The sequence below is a fragment of the Schistocerca serialis genome, chromosome 10 (genome assembly GCF_023864345.2).
Source record: "Schistocerca serialis cubense isolate TAMUIC-IGC-003099 chromosome 10, iqSchSeri2.2, whole genome shotgun sequence".
NCBI lineage: Eukaryota > Metazoa > Arthropoda > Insecta > Orthoptera > Acrididae > Schistocerca > Schistocerca serialis.
The window spans coordinates 4496840-4514826 of NC_064647.1; positions in this window are offsets into that span (position 1 = coordinate 4496840).

Genomic DNA, 17987 nt, shown 5'->3' on the forward strand with positions numbered 1-17987 from the left:
CGACGCAATTTGAGTCTTCTATCGTCATTAGGAGGCGCTGAACGTTACAATTCACTATCATTTTTGCGTCGGATTCGAAAATCTAGACTCACAGGAGAAGGATCATATTATGCCCGAGACAGCAATATCCCCTTGGAGACAAGTCGGCTGGAGGCCGATGTATTGAATCTCGACGCAATTTCAGTGTTCCATCGGCATTAGGAGGCCCTGAACGTTATAATTAACTATCATTTTTGCGTCGGATTCGATAATCTAAACTCACAGGCGAACGATCATAAGGTGCCCGAGGCAGCAATAGACCCTTGGAGACAAGTCGGCTGGAGGCCGATGTATTGAATCTCGACGCAATTTGACTGTTCCATCGGCATTAGGAGGCCCTGAACGTTGCAATTAACTATCATTTTTGCGTCGGGTTCGAAAATCTAGACTCACAGGAGAACGACCATAAGGTGCCCGAGGCAGCAATAGACCCTTGGAGACAAGTCGGCTGGAGGACGATGTACTGAATCTCGACGCAATTTGAGAGTTCCATCGTCATTAGGCGGCCCTGAACGTTACAATTAACTATCATTTTTGTGTCGGATTCGAAAATCTAGACTTACAAGAGACGACCATAAAGTGCCCGAGGCAGCATTAGATCCTTGGAGACAAGTCGGCTGGAGGACGATGTATTGGATCGCGACGCAATTTGAGTGTTCCATCGTCATTAGGAGGCCCTGAATGTTACAATTAACTATCATTTTTGCGTCGGATTCGAAAATCTAGACTCACAGGATAACGGCCATAAGGTGCCCGAGGCAGCAATAGACCCTTGGAGACAAGTCGGCTGGAGGCCGATGTATTGAATCTCGACGCAATTTAAGTGTTCCTTCGGCATTAGGAGGCCCTGAACGTTAAAATTAACTACCTTTTTTGCGTCGGATTCGAAAATCTACTTACAGGAGAAGTTCATACGGTGCTCGAGACAGCAATATCCCCTTGGAGACAATTCCGCTGGAGGCCGATGTATTGAATCTCGACGCAATTTGAGAGTTCCATCGGCATTAGGAGGCCCTGAACGTTATAATTAACTATCATTTTTGCGTCTGATTCGATAATCTAAACTCACAGGAGAACGATCATAAGGTGCCCGAGGCAGCAATAGACCCTTGGAGACAAGTCGGCTGGAGGCAGATGTATTGAATCTCGACGCAATTTGAGTGTTCCATCGTCATTACAAGGCCATGAACGTTACAATTAACTATCATTTTTGCGTCGGATTCGAAAATCTAGACTCACAGGAGAACGACCATAAGGTGCCCGAGGCAGCAATAGACCCTTGGAGACAAGTCGGCTGGAGGCCGATGTATTGAATCTCGAAGCAATTTGAGTGTTCCATCGGCATTAGGAGGCCCTGAACGTTACAATTAACTATCATTTTTGCGTCGGGTTCGAAAATCTAGACTCGCAGGAGAACGATCATAAGGTGCCCGAGGCAGCAATAGACCTTTGGAGACAAACCGGCTGGAGGACGATGTATTGAATCTCGACGCAATTTGAGAGTTCCATCGTCATTAGGCGGCCCTGACCGTTACAATTAACTATCATTTTTGCGTCGGATTCGAAAATCTAGACTTACAAGAGAACGACCATAAAGTGCCCGTGGCAGCATTAGATCCTTGGAGACAAGTCGGCTGGAGGACGATGTATTGGATCGCGACGCAATTTGAGTGTTCCATCGTCATTAGGAGGCCCTGAATGTTACAATTAACTATCATTTTTGCGTCGGTTTCGAAAATCTAGACTCACAGGAAAACGACCATAAGGTGCCCGAGGCAGCAATAGACCCTTGGAGACAAGTCGGCTGGAGGCCGATGTATTGAATCTCGACGCAATTTTAGTGTTCCATCGGCATTAGGAGGCCCTGGACGTTAAAATTAACTATCATTTTTGCGTCGAATTCGAAAATCTACTCACAGGAGAAGTTCATACGGTGCTCGTGACAACAATATCCCCTTGGAGACAATTCCGCTGGAGGCCGATGTATTGAATCTCGACGCAATTTGAGAGTTCCATCGGCATTAGGAGGCCATGAACGTTACAATTAACTATAATTTTTGCGTCGGATTCGATAATCTAAACTCACAGGAGAACGACCATAAGGTGCCCGAGGCAGCATTAGACCCTTGGGGACAAGTCGGCTGGAGGACGATGTATTGAATCTCGATGCAATTTGAGTGTCCCATCGTCATTACAAGGCCCTAAACGTTACAATTAACTATCATTTTTGCGTCGGATTCGATAATCTAAACTCACAGGAGAACGACCATAAGGTGCCCGAGGCAGCAACAGACCCTTGGAGACAAGTCGGCGGGAGGCCGATGTATTGAATCTCGACCCAATTTGAGTGTTCCATCGTCATTACAAGGCCCTGAACGTTACAATTAACTATCATTTTTTCGTCGGATTCGAAAATCTAGACTCACAGGACAACGACCATAAGGTGCCCGAGGCAGCAATAGACCCCTGGAGACAAGTCGGCTGGAGGCCGATGTATTGAATCTCGCCGCAATTTGAGTGTTCCATCGGCATTAGGCGGCCCTGAACGTTACAATTAACTATCACTTTTGCGTCGGATTCGAAAATCTAGACTTACAAGAGAACGACCATAAAGTGCCCGAGGCAGCATTAGATCCTTGGAGACAAGTCGGTTGGAGGACGATTTATTGGATCGCGACGCAATTTGAGTGTTCCATCGTCATTAGGAGGCCCTGAATGTTACAATTAACTATCATTTTTGCGTCGGATTCGAAAATCTAGACTCACAGGAGAACGACCATAAGGTGCCCGAGGCAGCAATAGACCCTTGGAGACCAGTCGGCTGGAGGCCGATGTATTGAATCTCGACGCAATTTGAGTGTTCCATCGTCATTAGAAGGCCCTGAACGTTACTATTCACTATCATTTTTGCGTTGGATTCGATAATCTAAACTCACAAGAGAACGACCATAAGGTGCCCGAGGCAGCGACCCTTGGAGACAAGTCGGCGGGAGGCCGATGTATTGAATCTCGATGCAATTTGAGTGTTCCATCGTCATTACAAGGCCCTGAACGTTACAATTAAATATCATTTTTGCGTCGGATTCGAAAATCTAGACTCACAGGACAACGACCATAAGGTGCCCGCGGCAGCAATAGACCCCTGGAGACAAGTCGGCTGGAGGCCGATGTATTGAATCTCGACGCAATTTGAGTGTTCCATCGGCATTAGGAGGCCCTGAACGTTATAATTAACTATCATTTTTGCGTCGGATTCGATAATCTAAACTCACAGGAGAACGATCATAAGGTGCCCGAGGCAGCAATAGACCCTTGGAGACAAGTCGGCTGGAGGCCGATGTATTGAATCTCGACGCAATTTGAGTGTTCCATCGTCATTACAAGGCCCTGAACGTTACAATTAACTATCATTTTTGCGTCGGATTCGAAAATCTAGACTCACAAGAGAACGACCATAAGGTGCCCGAGGCAGCAATAGACCCTTGGAGACAAGTCGGCTGGAGGCCGATGTATTGAATCTCGACGCAATTTGAGTGTTCCATCGGCATTAGGAGGCCCTGAACGTTACAATTAACTATCATTTTTGCGTCGGGTTCGAAAATCTAGACTCGCAGGAGAACGATCATAAGGTGCCCGAGGCAGCAATAGACCTTTGGAGACAAGTCGGCTGGAGGACGATGTATTGAATCTCGACGCAATTTGTGAGTTCCATCGTCATTAGGCGGCCCTGAACGTTACAATTAACTATCATTTTTGCGTCGGATTCGAAAATCTAGACTTACAAGAGATCGACCATAAAGTGCCCGTGGCAGCATTAGATCCTTGGAGACAAGTCGGCTGGAGGACGATGTATTGGATCGCGACGCAATTTGAGTGTTCCATCGTCATTAGGAGGCCCTGAATGTTACAATTAACTATCATTTTTGCGTCGGATTCGAAAATCTAGACTCACAGGAAAACGACCATAAGGTGCCCGAGGCAGCAATAGACCCTTGGAGACAAGTCGGCTGGAGGCCGATGTATTGAATCTCGACGCAATTTGAGTGTTCCATCGGCATTAGGAGGCCCTGAACGTTAAATTTAACTATCATTTTTGCGTCGAATTCGAAAATCTACTCACAGGAGAAGTTCATACGGTGCTCGTGACTACAATATCCCCTTGGAGACAATTCCGCTGGAGGCCGATGTATTGAATCTCGACGCAATTTGAAAGTTCCATCGGCATTAGGAGGCCATGAACGTTACAATTAACTATAATTTTTGCGTCGGATTCGATAATCTAAACTCACAGGAGAACGACCATAAGGTGCCCGAGGCAGCATTAGACCCTTGGAGACAGGTCGGCTGGAGGACGATGTATTGAATCTCGACGCAAATTGAGTGTCCCATCGTCATTACAAGGCCCTAAACGTTACAATTAACTATCATTTTTGCGTCGGATTCGATAATCTAAACTCACAGGAGAACGACCATAAGGTGCCCGAGGCAGCAACAGACCCTTGGAGACAAGTCGGCGGGAGGCCGATGTATTGAATCTCGACCCAATTTGAGTGTTCCATCGTCATTACAAGGCCCTAAACGTTACAATTAACAATCATTTTGGCGTCGGATTCGAAAATCTAGACTCACAGGACAACGACCATAAGGTGCCCGAGGCAGCAATAGACCCCTGGAGACAAGTCGGCTGGAGGCCGATGTATTGAATCTCGCCGCAATTTGAGAGTTCCATCGTCATTAGGCGGCCCTGAACGTTACAATTAACTATCATTTTTGCGTCGGATTAGAAAATCTAGACATACAAGAGAACGACCATAAAGTGCCCGTGGCATCATTAGATCCTTGGAGACAAGTCGGCTGGAGGACGATGTATTGGATCGCGACGCAATTTGAGTGTTCCATCGTCATTAGGAGGCCCTGAATATTACAATTAACTATCATTTTTGCGTCGGATTCGAAAATCTAGACTCACAGGAAAACGACCATAAGGTGCCCGAGGCAGCAATAGACCCTTGGAGACAAGTCGGCTGGAGGCCGATGTATTGAATCTCGACGCAATTTGAGTGTTCCATCGTCATTACAAGGCCCTGAACGTTACAATTAACTATCATTTTTGCGTCGGATTCGAAAATCTAGACTCACAGGAGAACGACCATAAGGTGCCCGAGGCAGCAATAGACCCTTGGAGACAAGTCGGCTGGAGGACGATGTATTGGATCGCGACGCAATTTGAGTCTTCTATCGTCATTAGGAGGCGCTGAACGTTACAATTCACTATCATTTTAGCGTCGGATTCAAAAATCTAGACTCACAGGAGAACGACCATAAGGTGCCCGAAGCAGCGATATCCCCTTGGAGACAAGTCGGCTGGAGGCCGATGTATTGAATCTCGACGCAATTTGGATGTTCCATCGTCATTAGAAGGCCCTGAACGTTACAATTAACTATCATTTTTGCGTCGGATACGAAAATCTAGACTCACAGGAGAACGACCATAAGGTGCCCGAGGCAGCAATAGACCCTTGGAGACAACTCGGCTGGAGGACGATGTATTGAATCTCGACGCAATTTGAGAGTTCCATCGTCATTAGGCGGCCCTGAACGTTACAATTAACTATCATTTTTGCGTCGGATTCGAAAATCTAGACTCACAGGAGAAGGATCATATTATGCCCGAGACAGCAATATCCCCTTGGAGACAAGTCGGCTGGAGGCCGATGTATTGAATCTCGACGCAATTTCAGTGTTCCATCGGCATTAGGAGGCCCTGAACGTTATAATTAACTATCATTTTTGCGTCGGATTCGATAATCTAAACTCACAGGAGAACGATCATAAGGTGCTCGATGCAGCAATAGACCCTTGGAGACAACTCGACTGGAGGCCGATGTATTGAATCTCGACGCAATTTGAGTGTTCCATCGTCATTAGAAGGCCCTGAACGTTACAATTAACTATCATTTTTGCGTCGGATTCGAAAATCTAGACTCACAGGAGAACGACCATAAGGTGCCCGAGGCAGCAATAGACCCTTGGAGACAAGTCGGCTGGAGGCCGATGTATTGAATCTCCACGCAATTTGAGTGTTCCATCGGCATTAGGGGGCCCTGAACGTTTCAATTAACTATCATTTTTGCGTCGGGTTCGAAAATCTAGACTCACAGGAGAACGACCATAAGGTGCCCGAGGCAGCAATAGACCCTTGGAGACAAGTCGGCTGGAGGACGATGTATTGAATCTCGACGCAATTTGAGAGTTCCATCGTCATTAGGCGGCCCTGAACGTTACAATTAACTATCATTTTTGCGTCGGATTCGAAAATCTAGACTTACAAGAGAACGACCATAAAGTGCCCGAGGCAGCATTAGATCCTTGGAGACAAGTCGGCTGGAGGACGATGTATTGGATCGCGACGCAATTTGAGTGTTCCATCGTCATTAGGATGCCCTGAATGTTACAATTAACTATCATTTTTGCGTCGGATTCGAAAATTTAGACTCACAGGAGAACGACCATAAGGTGCCCGAGGCAGCAATAGACCCTTGGAGACAAGTCGGCTGGAGGCCGATGTATTGAATCTCGACGCAATTTGAGTGTTCCATCGGCATTAGGAGGCCCTGAACGTTAAAATTAACTACCTTTTTTGCGTCGGATTCGAAAATCTACTCACAGGAGAAGGTCATACGGTGCTCGAGACAGCAATATCCCCTTGGAGACAATTCCGCTGGAGGCCGATGTATTGAATCTCGACGCAATTTGAGAGTTCCATCGGCATTAGGAGGCCATGAACGTTACAATTAACTATCATTTTTGCGTCGGATTCTAAAATCTAGACTTACAAGAGAACGACCAAAAGGTGCCCGAGGCAGCATTAGACCCTTGGAGACAAGTAGGCTGGAGGACGATGTACTGAATCTCGACGCAATTTGAGTTCTATCGTCATCAGGAGGCGCTGAACGTTACTTTTCACAATAATCTTTGCGTCGGATTCGAAAATCTAGAGTTACAGGAGAAGGATCATATGGTGCCCGAGGCAGCAACAGACCCTTGGAGACAAGTCGGCTGGAGGCCGATGTATTGTATACCGACGCAATTTGAGTGTTCCATCGTCATTAGGAGGCCCTATACGTTACAATTAACTATAATTTTTGCGTCGGATTCGATAATCTAAACTCACAGGAGAACGACAATAAGGTGCCCGAGGCAGCATTAGACCCTTGGAGACAAGTCGGCTGGAGGACGATGTATTGAATCTCGACGCAATTTGAGTGTCCCATCGTCATTACAGGGCCCTAAACGTTACAATTAACTATCATTTTTGCGTCGGATTCGATAATCTAAACTCACAGGAGAACGACCATAAGGTGCCCGAGGCAGCAACAGACCCTTGGAGACAAGTCGGCGGGAGGCCGATGTATTGAATCTCGACCCATTTGAGTGTTCCATCGTCATTACAAGGCCCTGAACGTTACAATTAACTATCATTTTTGCGTCGGGTTCGAAAATCTAGACTCACAGGAGAACGACCATAAGGTGCCCGAGGCAGCAATAGACCCTTGGAGACAAGTCGGCTGGAAGACAATGTATTGGATCGCGACGCAATTTGAGTGTTCCATCGGCATTAGGAGGCCCTGAATAGTTACAATTAACTCTCATTTTTGCGTCGGATTCGAAAATCTAGACTCACAGGAGAACGACCATAAGGTGCCCGAGGCAGCATTAGATCCTTGGAGACAAGTCGGCTGGAGGCCGATGTATTGAATCTCGACGCAATTTCGGTGTTCCATCGGCATTAGGAGGCCCTGAACGTTAAAATTAACTATAATTTTTGCGTCGGATTCGATAATCTAAACTCACAGGAGAACGACCATACGGTGCCCGAGGCAGCAACAGACCCTTGGAGACAAGTCGGCTGGAGGACGCTGTATTGGAACGCGACGCAATTTGAGTTTTCTATCGTCATTAGGAGGCGCTTAACGTTACAATTCACTATCATTTTTGCGTCGGATTCGAAAATCTAGACTCACAGGAGAAGGACCATGTGGTGCCCGAGGCAGCGATATCCCCTTGGAGACAAGTCTGCTGGAGGCCGATGTATTGAATCTCGACGCAATTTGAGTGTTCCATCGTCATTAGAAGGACCTGAACGTTACAATTAACTATCATTTTTGCGTCGGGTTCGAAAATCTAGACTCACAGGAGAACGACCATAAGGTGCCCGAGGCAGCAATAGACCCTTGGAGACAAGTCGGCTGGAGGACCATGTATTGGATCGCGACGCAATTTGAGTGTTCCATCGTCATTAGGAGGCCCTGAATAGTTACAATTAACTCTCATTTTTGCGTCGGATTCGAAAATCTAGACTCACAGGAGAACGACCATAAGGTGCCCGAGGCAGCAATAGACCCTTGGAGACAAGTCGGCTGGAGGCCGATGTATTGACTCTCGACGCAATTTGAGTGTTCCATCGGCATTAGGAGGCCCTGAATGTTAAAATTAACTATCATTTTTGCGTCGGATTCGATAATCTAAACTCACAGGAGAACGACCATACGGTGCCCGAGGCAGCAACAGACCCTTGGAGACAAGTCGGCTGGAGGACGATGTATTGAATCTCGACGCAATATGAGTGTCCCATCGTCATTAGGAGGCCGTAAACGTTACAATTAACTATCATTTTTGCGTCGGATTCGATAATCTAAACTCACAGGGGAACGACCATACGGTGCCCGAGGCAGCTATTGACCCTTGGAGACAAGTCGGTTGGAGGACGGTGTATTGGATCGCGACGCAAAATGAGTGTTCCATCGTCATTACAAGGCCTTGAACCTTACAATTAACTATCAGTTTCGCGTCGGATTCGAAAATCTACTCACAGGAGAAGTTCATACGGTGCTCGAGACAGCAATATACCCCTTGGAGTCAAATCGGCTGGAGGACGATGTATTGAATCTCGACCCAATTTGAGTGTTCCATGGTCATTACAAGGCCCTGAACGTTACAATTAACTATCATTTTTGCGTCGGATTCGAAAATCTAGACTCACAGGACAACGACCATAAGGTGCCCGAGGCAGCAATAGACCCCTGGAGACAAGTCGGCTGGAGGTCGATGTATTGAATCTCGACGCAATTTGAGTGTTTCATCCGCATTAGGAGGCCCTGAACGTTACAATTAACTATCATTTTTGCGTCGGGTTCGAAAATCTAGACTCACAGGAGAACGACCATAAGGTGCCCGAGGCAGCAATAGACCCTTGGAGACAAGTCGGCTGGAGGACGATGTATTGAATCTCGACGCAATTTGAGAGTTCCATCGTCATTAGACGGCCCTGAACGTTACAATTAACTATCATCTTTGCGTCGGATTCGAAAATCTAGACTTACAAGAGAACGACCATAAAGTGCCCGAGGCAGCATTAGATCCTTGGAGACAAGTCGGCTGGAGGACGATGTATTGGATCGCGACGCAATTTGAGTGTTCCATCGTCATTAGGAGGCCCTGAATGTTACAATTAACTATCATTTTTGCGTCGGATTCGAAAATCTAGACTCACAGGAGAACGACCATAAGGTGCCCGAGGCAGCAATAGACCCTTGGAGATAAGTCGGCTGGAGGACGATGTATTGAATCTCGACGCAATTTGAGTGTCCCATCGTCATTACAAGGCCCTAAACGTTACAATTAACTATCATTTTTGCGTCGGATTCGATAATCTAAACTCACAGGAGAACGACCATAAGGTGCCCGAGGCAGCAACAGACCCTTGGAGACAAGTCGGCGGGAGGCCGATGTATTGAATCTCGACCCAATTTGAGTGTTCCATGGTCATTACAAGGCCCTGAACGTTACAATTAACTATCATTTTTGCGTCGGATTCGAAAATCTAGACTCACAGGACAACGACCATAAGGTGCCCGAGGCAGCAATAGACCCCTGGAGACAAGTCGGCTGGAGGTCGATGTATTGAATCTCGACGCAATTTGAGTGTTTCATCCGCATTAGGAGGCCCTGAACGTTATAATTAACTATCATTTTTGCGTCGGATTCGATAATCTAAACTCACAGGAGAACGACCATAAGGTGCCAGAGGCAGCAATAGACCCTTAGAGACAAGTCGGCTGGAGGCCGATGAATTGAATCTCGACGCAATTTGAGTGTTCCATCGTCATTACAAGGCCCTGAACGTTACAATTAACTATCATTTTTGCGTCGGATTCGAAAATCTCGACTTACAAGAGAACGACCATAAAGTGCCCGAGGCAGCATTAGATCCTTGGAGACAAGTCGGTTGGAGGACGATGTATTGAATCGCGACGCAATTTGAGTGTTCCATCGTCATTAGGAGGCTCTGAATGTTACAATTAACTATCATTTTTGCGTCGGATTCGAAAATCTAGACTCACAGGAGAACGACCATAAGGTGCCCGAGGCAGCAATAGGCTCTTGGAGACAAGTCGGCTGGAGGCCGATGTATTGAATCTCGACGCAATTTCAGTGTTCCATCGGCATTAGGAGGCCCTGAACGTTAAAATTAACTATCATTTTTGCGTCGGATTCGATAATCTAAACTCACAGGAGAACGACCATATGGTGCCCGAGGCAGCACCAGACCCTTGGAGACAAGTCGGCTGGAGGACGATGTATTGGATCACGACGCAATTTGAGTCTTCTATCGTCATTAGGAGGCGCTGAACGTTACAATTCACTATCATTTTTGCGTCGGATTCGAAAATCTAGACTCATAGGAGAAGGACCATGTGGTGCCCGAGGCAGCGATATCCCCTTGGAGACAAGTCGGCTGGAGGCCGATGTATTGAATCTCGACGCAATTTGAGTGTTCCATCGTCATTAGAAGGACCTGAACGTTACAATTAAGTATCATTTTTGCGTCGGATACGAAAATCTAGACTCACAGGAGAACGACCATAAGGTGCCCGAGGCAGCAATAGACCCTTGGAGACAAGTCGGCTGGAGGACGATGTATTGAATCTCGCCGCAATTTGATAGTTCCATCGTCATTAGGCGGCCCTGAACGTTACAATTAACTATCATTTTGGCGTCGGATTCGTAAATCTATACTTACAAGAGAACAACCATAAAGTGCCCGAGGCAGCATTAGACTCTTGGAGACAAGTCGGCTGGAGGACGATGTATTGGACCGCGACGCAATTTGAGTGTTCCATCGTCATTAGGAGGCCCTGAATGTTACAATTAACTATCAGTTTTTCGCCGGATTCGAAAATCTAGACTCACAGCAGACGAACCATTTGGTGCCCGAGGCAGCAATATCCCCTTGGAGACAAATCGGCTGGAGGACGATGTATTGAATCCCGACGCAATTTGAGTCTTCTATCGTCATTAGGAGGCTCTGAACGTTACAATTCACTATCATTTTTGCGTCGGATTCGAAAATCTAGACTCACAGGAGAAGGATCATATTGTGCCCGAGACAGCAATATCCCCTTGGAGACAAATCGGCTGGAGGACGATGTATTGAATCCCGACGCAATTTGAGTCTTCTATCGTCATTAGGAGGCTCTGAACGTTACAATTCACTATCATTTTTGCGTCGTATTCGAAAATCTAGACTCACAGCAGACGAACCATTTGGTGCCCGAGGCAGCAATATCCCCTTCGAGACAAATCGGCTGGAGGACGATGTATTGAATCCCGACGCAATTTGAGTCTTCTATCGTCATTAGGAGGCGCTGAACGTTACAATTCACTATCATTTTTGCGTCGGATTCGAAAATCTAGACTCACCTGAGAAGGATCATATTGTGCCCGAGACAGCAATATCCCCTTGGAGACAAGTCGGCTGGAGGACGATGTATTGGATCGCGACGCAATTTGAGTTTTAAATCGGCATTAGGAGGCCCTGAGCGTTAAAATTAACGATCATTTTTGCGTCGGATTCGATAATCTAAAGTCACAGGAGAACGCCCATACGGTGCCCGAGGCAGCAACAGACCCATGGAGACAAGTCGGCTGGAGGACGATGTATTGAATCTCGACGCAATTTGAGTGTTCCATCGGCATTAGGAGGCCCTGAACGTTAAAATTAACGATCATATCTGCGTCGGATTCGATAATCTAAACTCACAGGAGATCGACCATACGGTGCCCGAGGCAGCAACAGACCCTTGGAGACAAGTCGGCTGGAGGACGATGTATTGAATCTCGACGCAATTTGAGTGTTCCATCGTCATTACAAGGCCCTGAACGTTACAATTAACTATCATTTTTGCGTCGGATTCGAAAATCTAGACTCACAGGAGAAAGACCATAAGGTGCCCGAGGCAGCAATAGACCCTTGGAGACAAGTCGGCTGGAGGACGATGTATTGGATCGCGACGCAATTTGAGTCTTCTATCGTCATTAGGAGGCACTGAACGTTACAATTCACTATCATTTTTGCGTCGGATTCGAAAATCTAGACTCACAGGAGAAGGACCATGTGGTGCCCGAGGCAGCGATATCCCCTTGGAGACAAGTCGGCTGGAGGCCGATGTATTGAATCTCGACGCAATTTGAGTGTTCCATCGTCATTAGAACGCCCTGAACGTTACAATTAACTATCATTTTTGCGTCGGATACGAAAATCTAGACTCACAGGAGAACGACCATAAGGTGCCCGAGGCAGCATTAGACCCTTGGTGACAAGTCGGCTGGAGGACGATGTATTGGATCGCGACGCAATTTGAGTGTTCCATCGTCATTAGGAGGCCCTGAATGTTACAATTAACTATCAGTTTTTCGTCGGATTCGAAAATCTAGACTCACAGCAGACGAACCATTTGGTGCCCGAGGCAGCAATATCCCCTTGGAGACATTCGGCTGGAGGACGATGTATTGAATCCCGACGCAATTTGAGTCTTCTATCGTCATTAGGAGGCGCTGAACGTTACAATTCACTATCATTTTTGCGTCGGATTCGAAAATCTAGACTCACAGGAGAAAGATCATATTGTGCCCGAGACAGCAATATCCCCTTGTAGACAAGTCGGCTGGAGGACGATGTATTGAATCTCGACGCAATTTGAGTGTCCGATCGTCATTAGGAGGCCCTGAACGTTAAAATTAACTATCATTTTTGCGTCGGATTCGATAATCTAAACTCACAGGGGAACGACCATACGGTGCCCGAGGCTGCTATTGACCCTTGGAGACAAATCGGGTGGAGGACGATGTATTGGATCGCGACGCAAAATGAGTGTTCCATCGTCATTAGGAGGCCCTGAATGTTACAATTAACTATCAGTTTTTCGTCGGATTCGAAAATCTAAACTCACAGGAGAACGACCATAAGGTGCCCGAGGCAGCAATAGACCGTTGGAGACAAGTCGGCTGGAGGCCGATGTATTGAATCTCGACGCAATTTGGGTCTTCTATCGTCATTAGGAGGCGCTGAACGTTACAATGCACTATCATTTTTGCGTCGGATTCGAAAATCTAGACTCACAGGAGAAAGATCATATTGTGCCCGAGACAGCAATATCCCCTTGGAGACAAGTCGGCTGGAGGACGATGTATTGAATCTCGACGCAATTTGAGTCTTCTATCGTCATTAGGAGGCGCTGAACGTTACAATGCACTATCATTTTTGCGTCGGATTCGAAAATCTAGACTCACAGGAGAAAGATCATATTGTGCCCGAGACAGCAATATCCCCTTGGAGACAAGTCGGCTGGAGGACGATGTATTGAATCTCGACGCAATTTGAGTGTTCCATCGTCTTTAGAAGGGCCTGAACGTTACAATTAACTATGATTTTTGCGTAGGATACGAAAATCTAGACTCTCAGGAGAACGACCATAAGGTGCCCGAGGCAGCAATAGACCCTTGGAGACAAGTCGGCTGGAGGCCGATGTATTGCATCTCGACGCAATTTGAGTGTTCCATCGGCATTAGGAAGCCCTGAACGTTAAAATTAACTATCATTTTTGCGTCGGATTCGAAAATCTACTCACAGGTCGTTCATACGGTGCTCGAGACAGCAATATCCCCTTGGAGACAATTCCGCTGGAGGCCGATGTATTGAATCTCGACGCAATTTGAGAGTTCCATCGGCATTAGGAGGCCATGAACGTTACAATTAACTATCATTTTTGCGTCGGATTCTAAAATCTAGACTTACAAGAGAACGACCATAAGGTGCCCGAGGCAGCATTAGACCCTTGGAGACAAGTCGGCTGGATGCCGATGTATTGAATATCGACGCAATTTGAGTGTTCCATCGTCATTAGGAGTCCCTAAACGTTACAATTAACTATAATTTTTGCGTCGGATTCGATAATCTAAACTCACAGGAGAACGACCATAAGGTGCCCGAGGCAGCATTAGACCCTTGGAGACAAGTCGGCTGGAGAACGATGTATTGAATCTCGACGCAATTTGAGTGTCCCATCGTCATTACAAGGCCCTAAACGTTACAATTAACCATCATTTTTGCGTCGGATTCGAAAATCTAGACTCACAGGACAACGACCATCAGGTGCCCGAGGCAGCAACAGACCCTTGGAGACAAGTCGGCGAGAGGCCGATGTAATGAATCTCGACGCAATTTGAGTGTTCCATCGTCATTACAAGGCCCTGAACGTTACAATTAACTATCATTTTTGCGTCGGATTCGAAAATCTAGACTCACAGGACAACGACCATAAGGTGCCCGAGATAGCAATAGACCCCTGGAGACAAGTTGGCTGGAGGCCGACGTATTGAATCTCGACGCAATTTGAGTGTTCCATCGGCATTAGGAGGCCCTGAACGTTATAATTAACTATCATTTTTGCGTCGGATTCGATAATCTAAACTCACAGGAGAACGACCATAAGGTGCCCGAGGCAGCAATAGACCCTTGGAGACAAGTCGGCTGGAGGCCGATGTATTGAATCTCGACGCAATTTGAGTGTTCCATCGTCATTACAAGGCGCTGAACGTTACAATTAACTATCATTTTTGCGTCGGATTCGAAAATCTAGACTCACAGCAGAACGACCATAAGGTGCCCGAGGCAGCAATAGACCCTTGGAGACAAGTCGGCTGGAGGCCGATGTATTGAATCTCGACGCAATTTGAGTGTTCCATCGGCATTAGGAGGCCCTGAACGTTACAATTAACTATCATTTTTGCGTCGGGTTCGAAAATCTAGACTCACAGGAGAACGACCATAAGGTGCCCGAGGCAGCAATAGACACTTGGAGACAAGTCGGCTGGAGGACGATGTATTGAATCTCGACGCAATTTGAGAGTTCCATCGTCATTAGGGGGCCCTGAACGTTACAATTAACTATCATTTTTGCGTCGGATTCGAAAATCTAGACTTACAAGAGAACGACCATAAAGTGCCCGCGGCAGCATTAGATCCTTGGAGACAAGTCGGCTGGAGGACGATGTATTGGATCGCGACGCAATTTGAGTGTTCCATCGTCATTAGGAGGCCCTGAATGTTACAATTAACTATCATTTTTGCGTCGGATTTGAAAATCTAGACTCACAGGAGAACGACCATAAGGTGCCCGAGGCAGCAATAGACCCTTGGAGACAAGTCGGCTGGAGGCCGATGTATTGAATCTCGACGCAATTTGAGTGTTCCATCGGCATTAGGAGGCCCTGAACGTTAAAATTAACTATCATTTTTGCGTCGGATTCGATAATCTAAACTCACAGGAGAACGACCATACGGTGCCCGAGGCAGCAACAGACCCTTGGAGACAAGTCGACTGGAGGACGATGTATTGAATCTGGACGCAATTTGAGTGTTCCATCGTCATTATAAGGCCCTGAACGTTACAATTAACTATCATTTTTGCGTCGGATTCGAAAATCTAGACTCACAGGAGAAAGACCATAAGGTGCCCGTGGCAGCAATAGACACTTGGAGACAAGTCGGCTGGAGGACGATGTATTGGATCGCGACGCAATTTGAGTCTTCTATCGTCATTAGGAGGCGCTGAACGTTACAATTAACTATCATTTTGGCGTCGGATTCGTAAATCTAGACTTACAAGAGAACGACCATAAAGTGCCCGAGGCAGCATTAGACCCTTGGAGACAAGTCGGCTGGAGGACGACTTATTGGATCGCGACGCAATTTGAGTATTCCATCGTCATTAGGAGGCCCTGAATGTTACAATTAACTATCAGTTTTTCGTCGGATTCGAAACTCTAGACTCACAGCAGACGAATCATTTGGTGCCCGAGGCAGCAATATCCCCTTGAGACAAATCGGCTGGAGGACGATGTATTGAATCCCGACGCAATTTGAGTCTTCTATCGTCATTAGGAGGCGCTGAACGTTACAATTCACTATCATTTTTGCGTCGGATTCGAAAATCTAGACTCACAGGAGAAGGATCATATTGTGCCCGAGACAGCAATATCCCCTTGTAGACAAGTCGGCTGGAGGACGATGTATTGAATCTCGACGCAATTTGAGAGTCCCATCGTCATTAGGAGGCCCTAAACGTTACAATTAATTATCATTTTTGCGTCGGATTCGATAATCTAAACTCACAGGGGAACGACCATACGGTGCCCGAGGCAGCTATTGACCCTTGGAGACAAGTCGGTTGGAGGACGATGTATTGGATCGCGACGCAAAATGAGTGTTCCATCGTCATTACAAGGCCCTGAACCTTACAATTAACTATCAGTTTCGCGTCGGATTCGAAAATCTACTCACAGGAGAAGTTCATACGGTGCTCGAGACAGCAATATACCCCTTGGAGACAAATCGGCTGGAGGACGATGTATTGAATCTCGACGCAATTTGAGTGTTCCATCGTCATTAGGAGGCCCTGAATGTTACAATTAACTATCATTTTTGCGTCGGATTCGAAAATCTAGACTCACAGGAGAACGACCATAAGGTGCCCGAGGCAGCAATAGACCCTTAGAGACAAGTCGGCTGGAGGCCGATGTATTGAATCTCGACGCAATTTGAGTGTTCCATCGTCATTACAAGGCCCTGAACGTTACAATTAACTATCATTTTTGCGTCGGATTCGAAAATCTAGACTCACAGGAGAACGACCATAAGGTGCCCGAGGCAGCAATAGACCCTTGGAGACAAGTCGGCTGGAGGACGATGTATTGGATCGCGACGCAATTTGAGACTTCTATCGTCATTAGGAGGCGCTGAACGTTACAATTCACTATCATTTTTGCGTCGGATTCGAAAATCTAGACTCACAGGAGAAGGACCATGTGGTGCCCGAGGCAGCGATATCCCCTTGGAGACAAGTCGGCTGGAGGCCGATGTATTGAATCTCGACGCAATTTGAGTGTACCATCGTCATTAGAAGGCCCTGAACGTTATATTTAACTATCATTTTTGCGTCGGATACGAAAATCTAGACTCACAGGAGAACGACCATAAGGTGCCCGAGGCAGCAATAGACCCTTGGAGACAAGTCGGCTGGAGGACGATGTATTGAATCTCGACGCAATTTGAGAGTTCCATCGTCATTAGGCGGCCCTGAACGTTACAATTAACTATCATTTTGTCGTCGGATTCGTAAATCTAGACTTACAAGAGAACGACCATAAAGTGCCCGAGGCAGCATTAGACCCTTGGAGACAAGTCGGCTGGAGGACGAAGTATTGGATCGCGACGCAATTTGAGTGTTCCATCGTCATTAGGAGGCCCTGAATGTTACAATTAACTATCAGTTTTTCGTCGGATTCGAAAATCTAGACTCACAGCGGACGAACCATTTGGTGCCCGAGGCAGCAATATCGCCTTGGAGACAAATCGGCTGGACGACGATGTATTGAATCCCGACGCAATTTGAGTCTTCTATCGTCATTAGGAGGCACAGAACGTTACAATTCACTATCATTTTTGCAACGGATTCGAAAATCTAGACTCACAGGAGAAGGATCATATTGTGCCCGAGGCAGCAATATCCCCTTGGAGACAAGTCGGCTGGAGGGCGATGTATTGA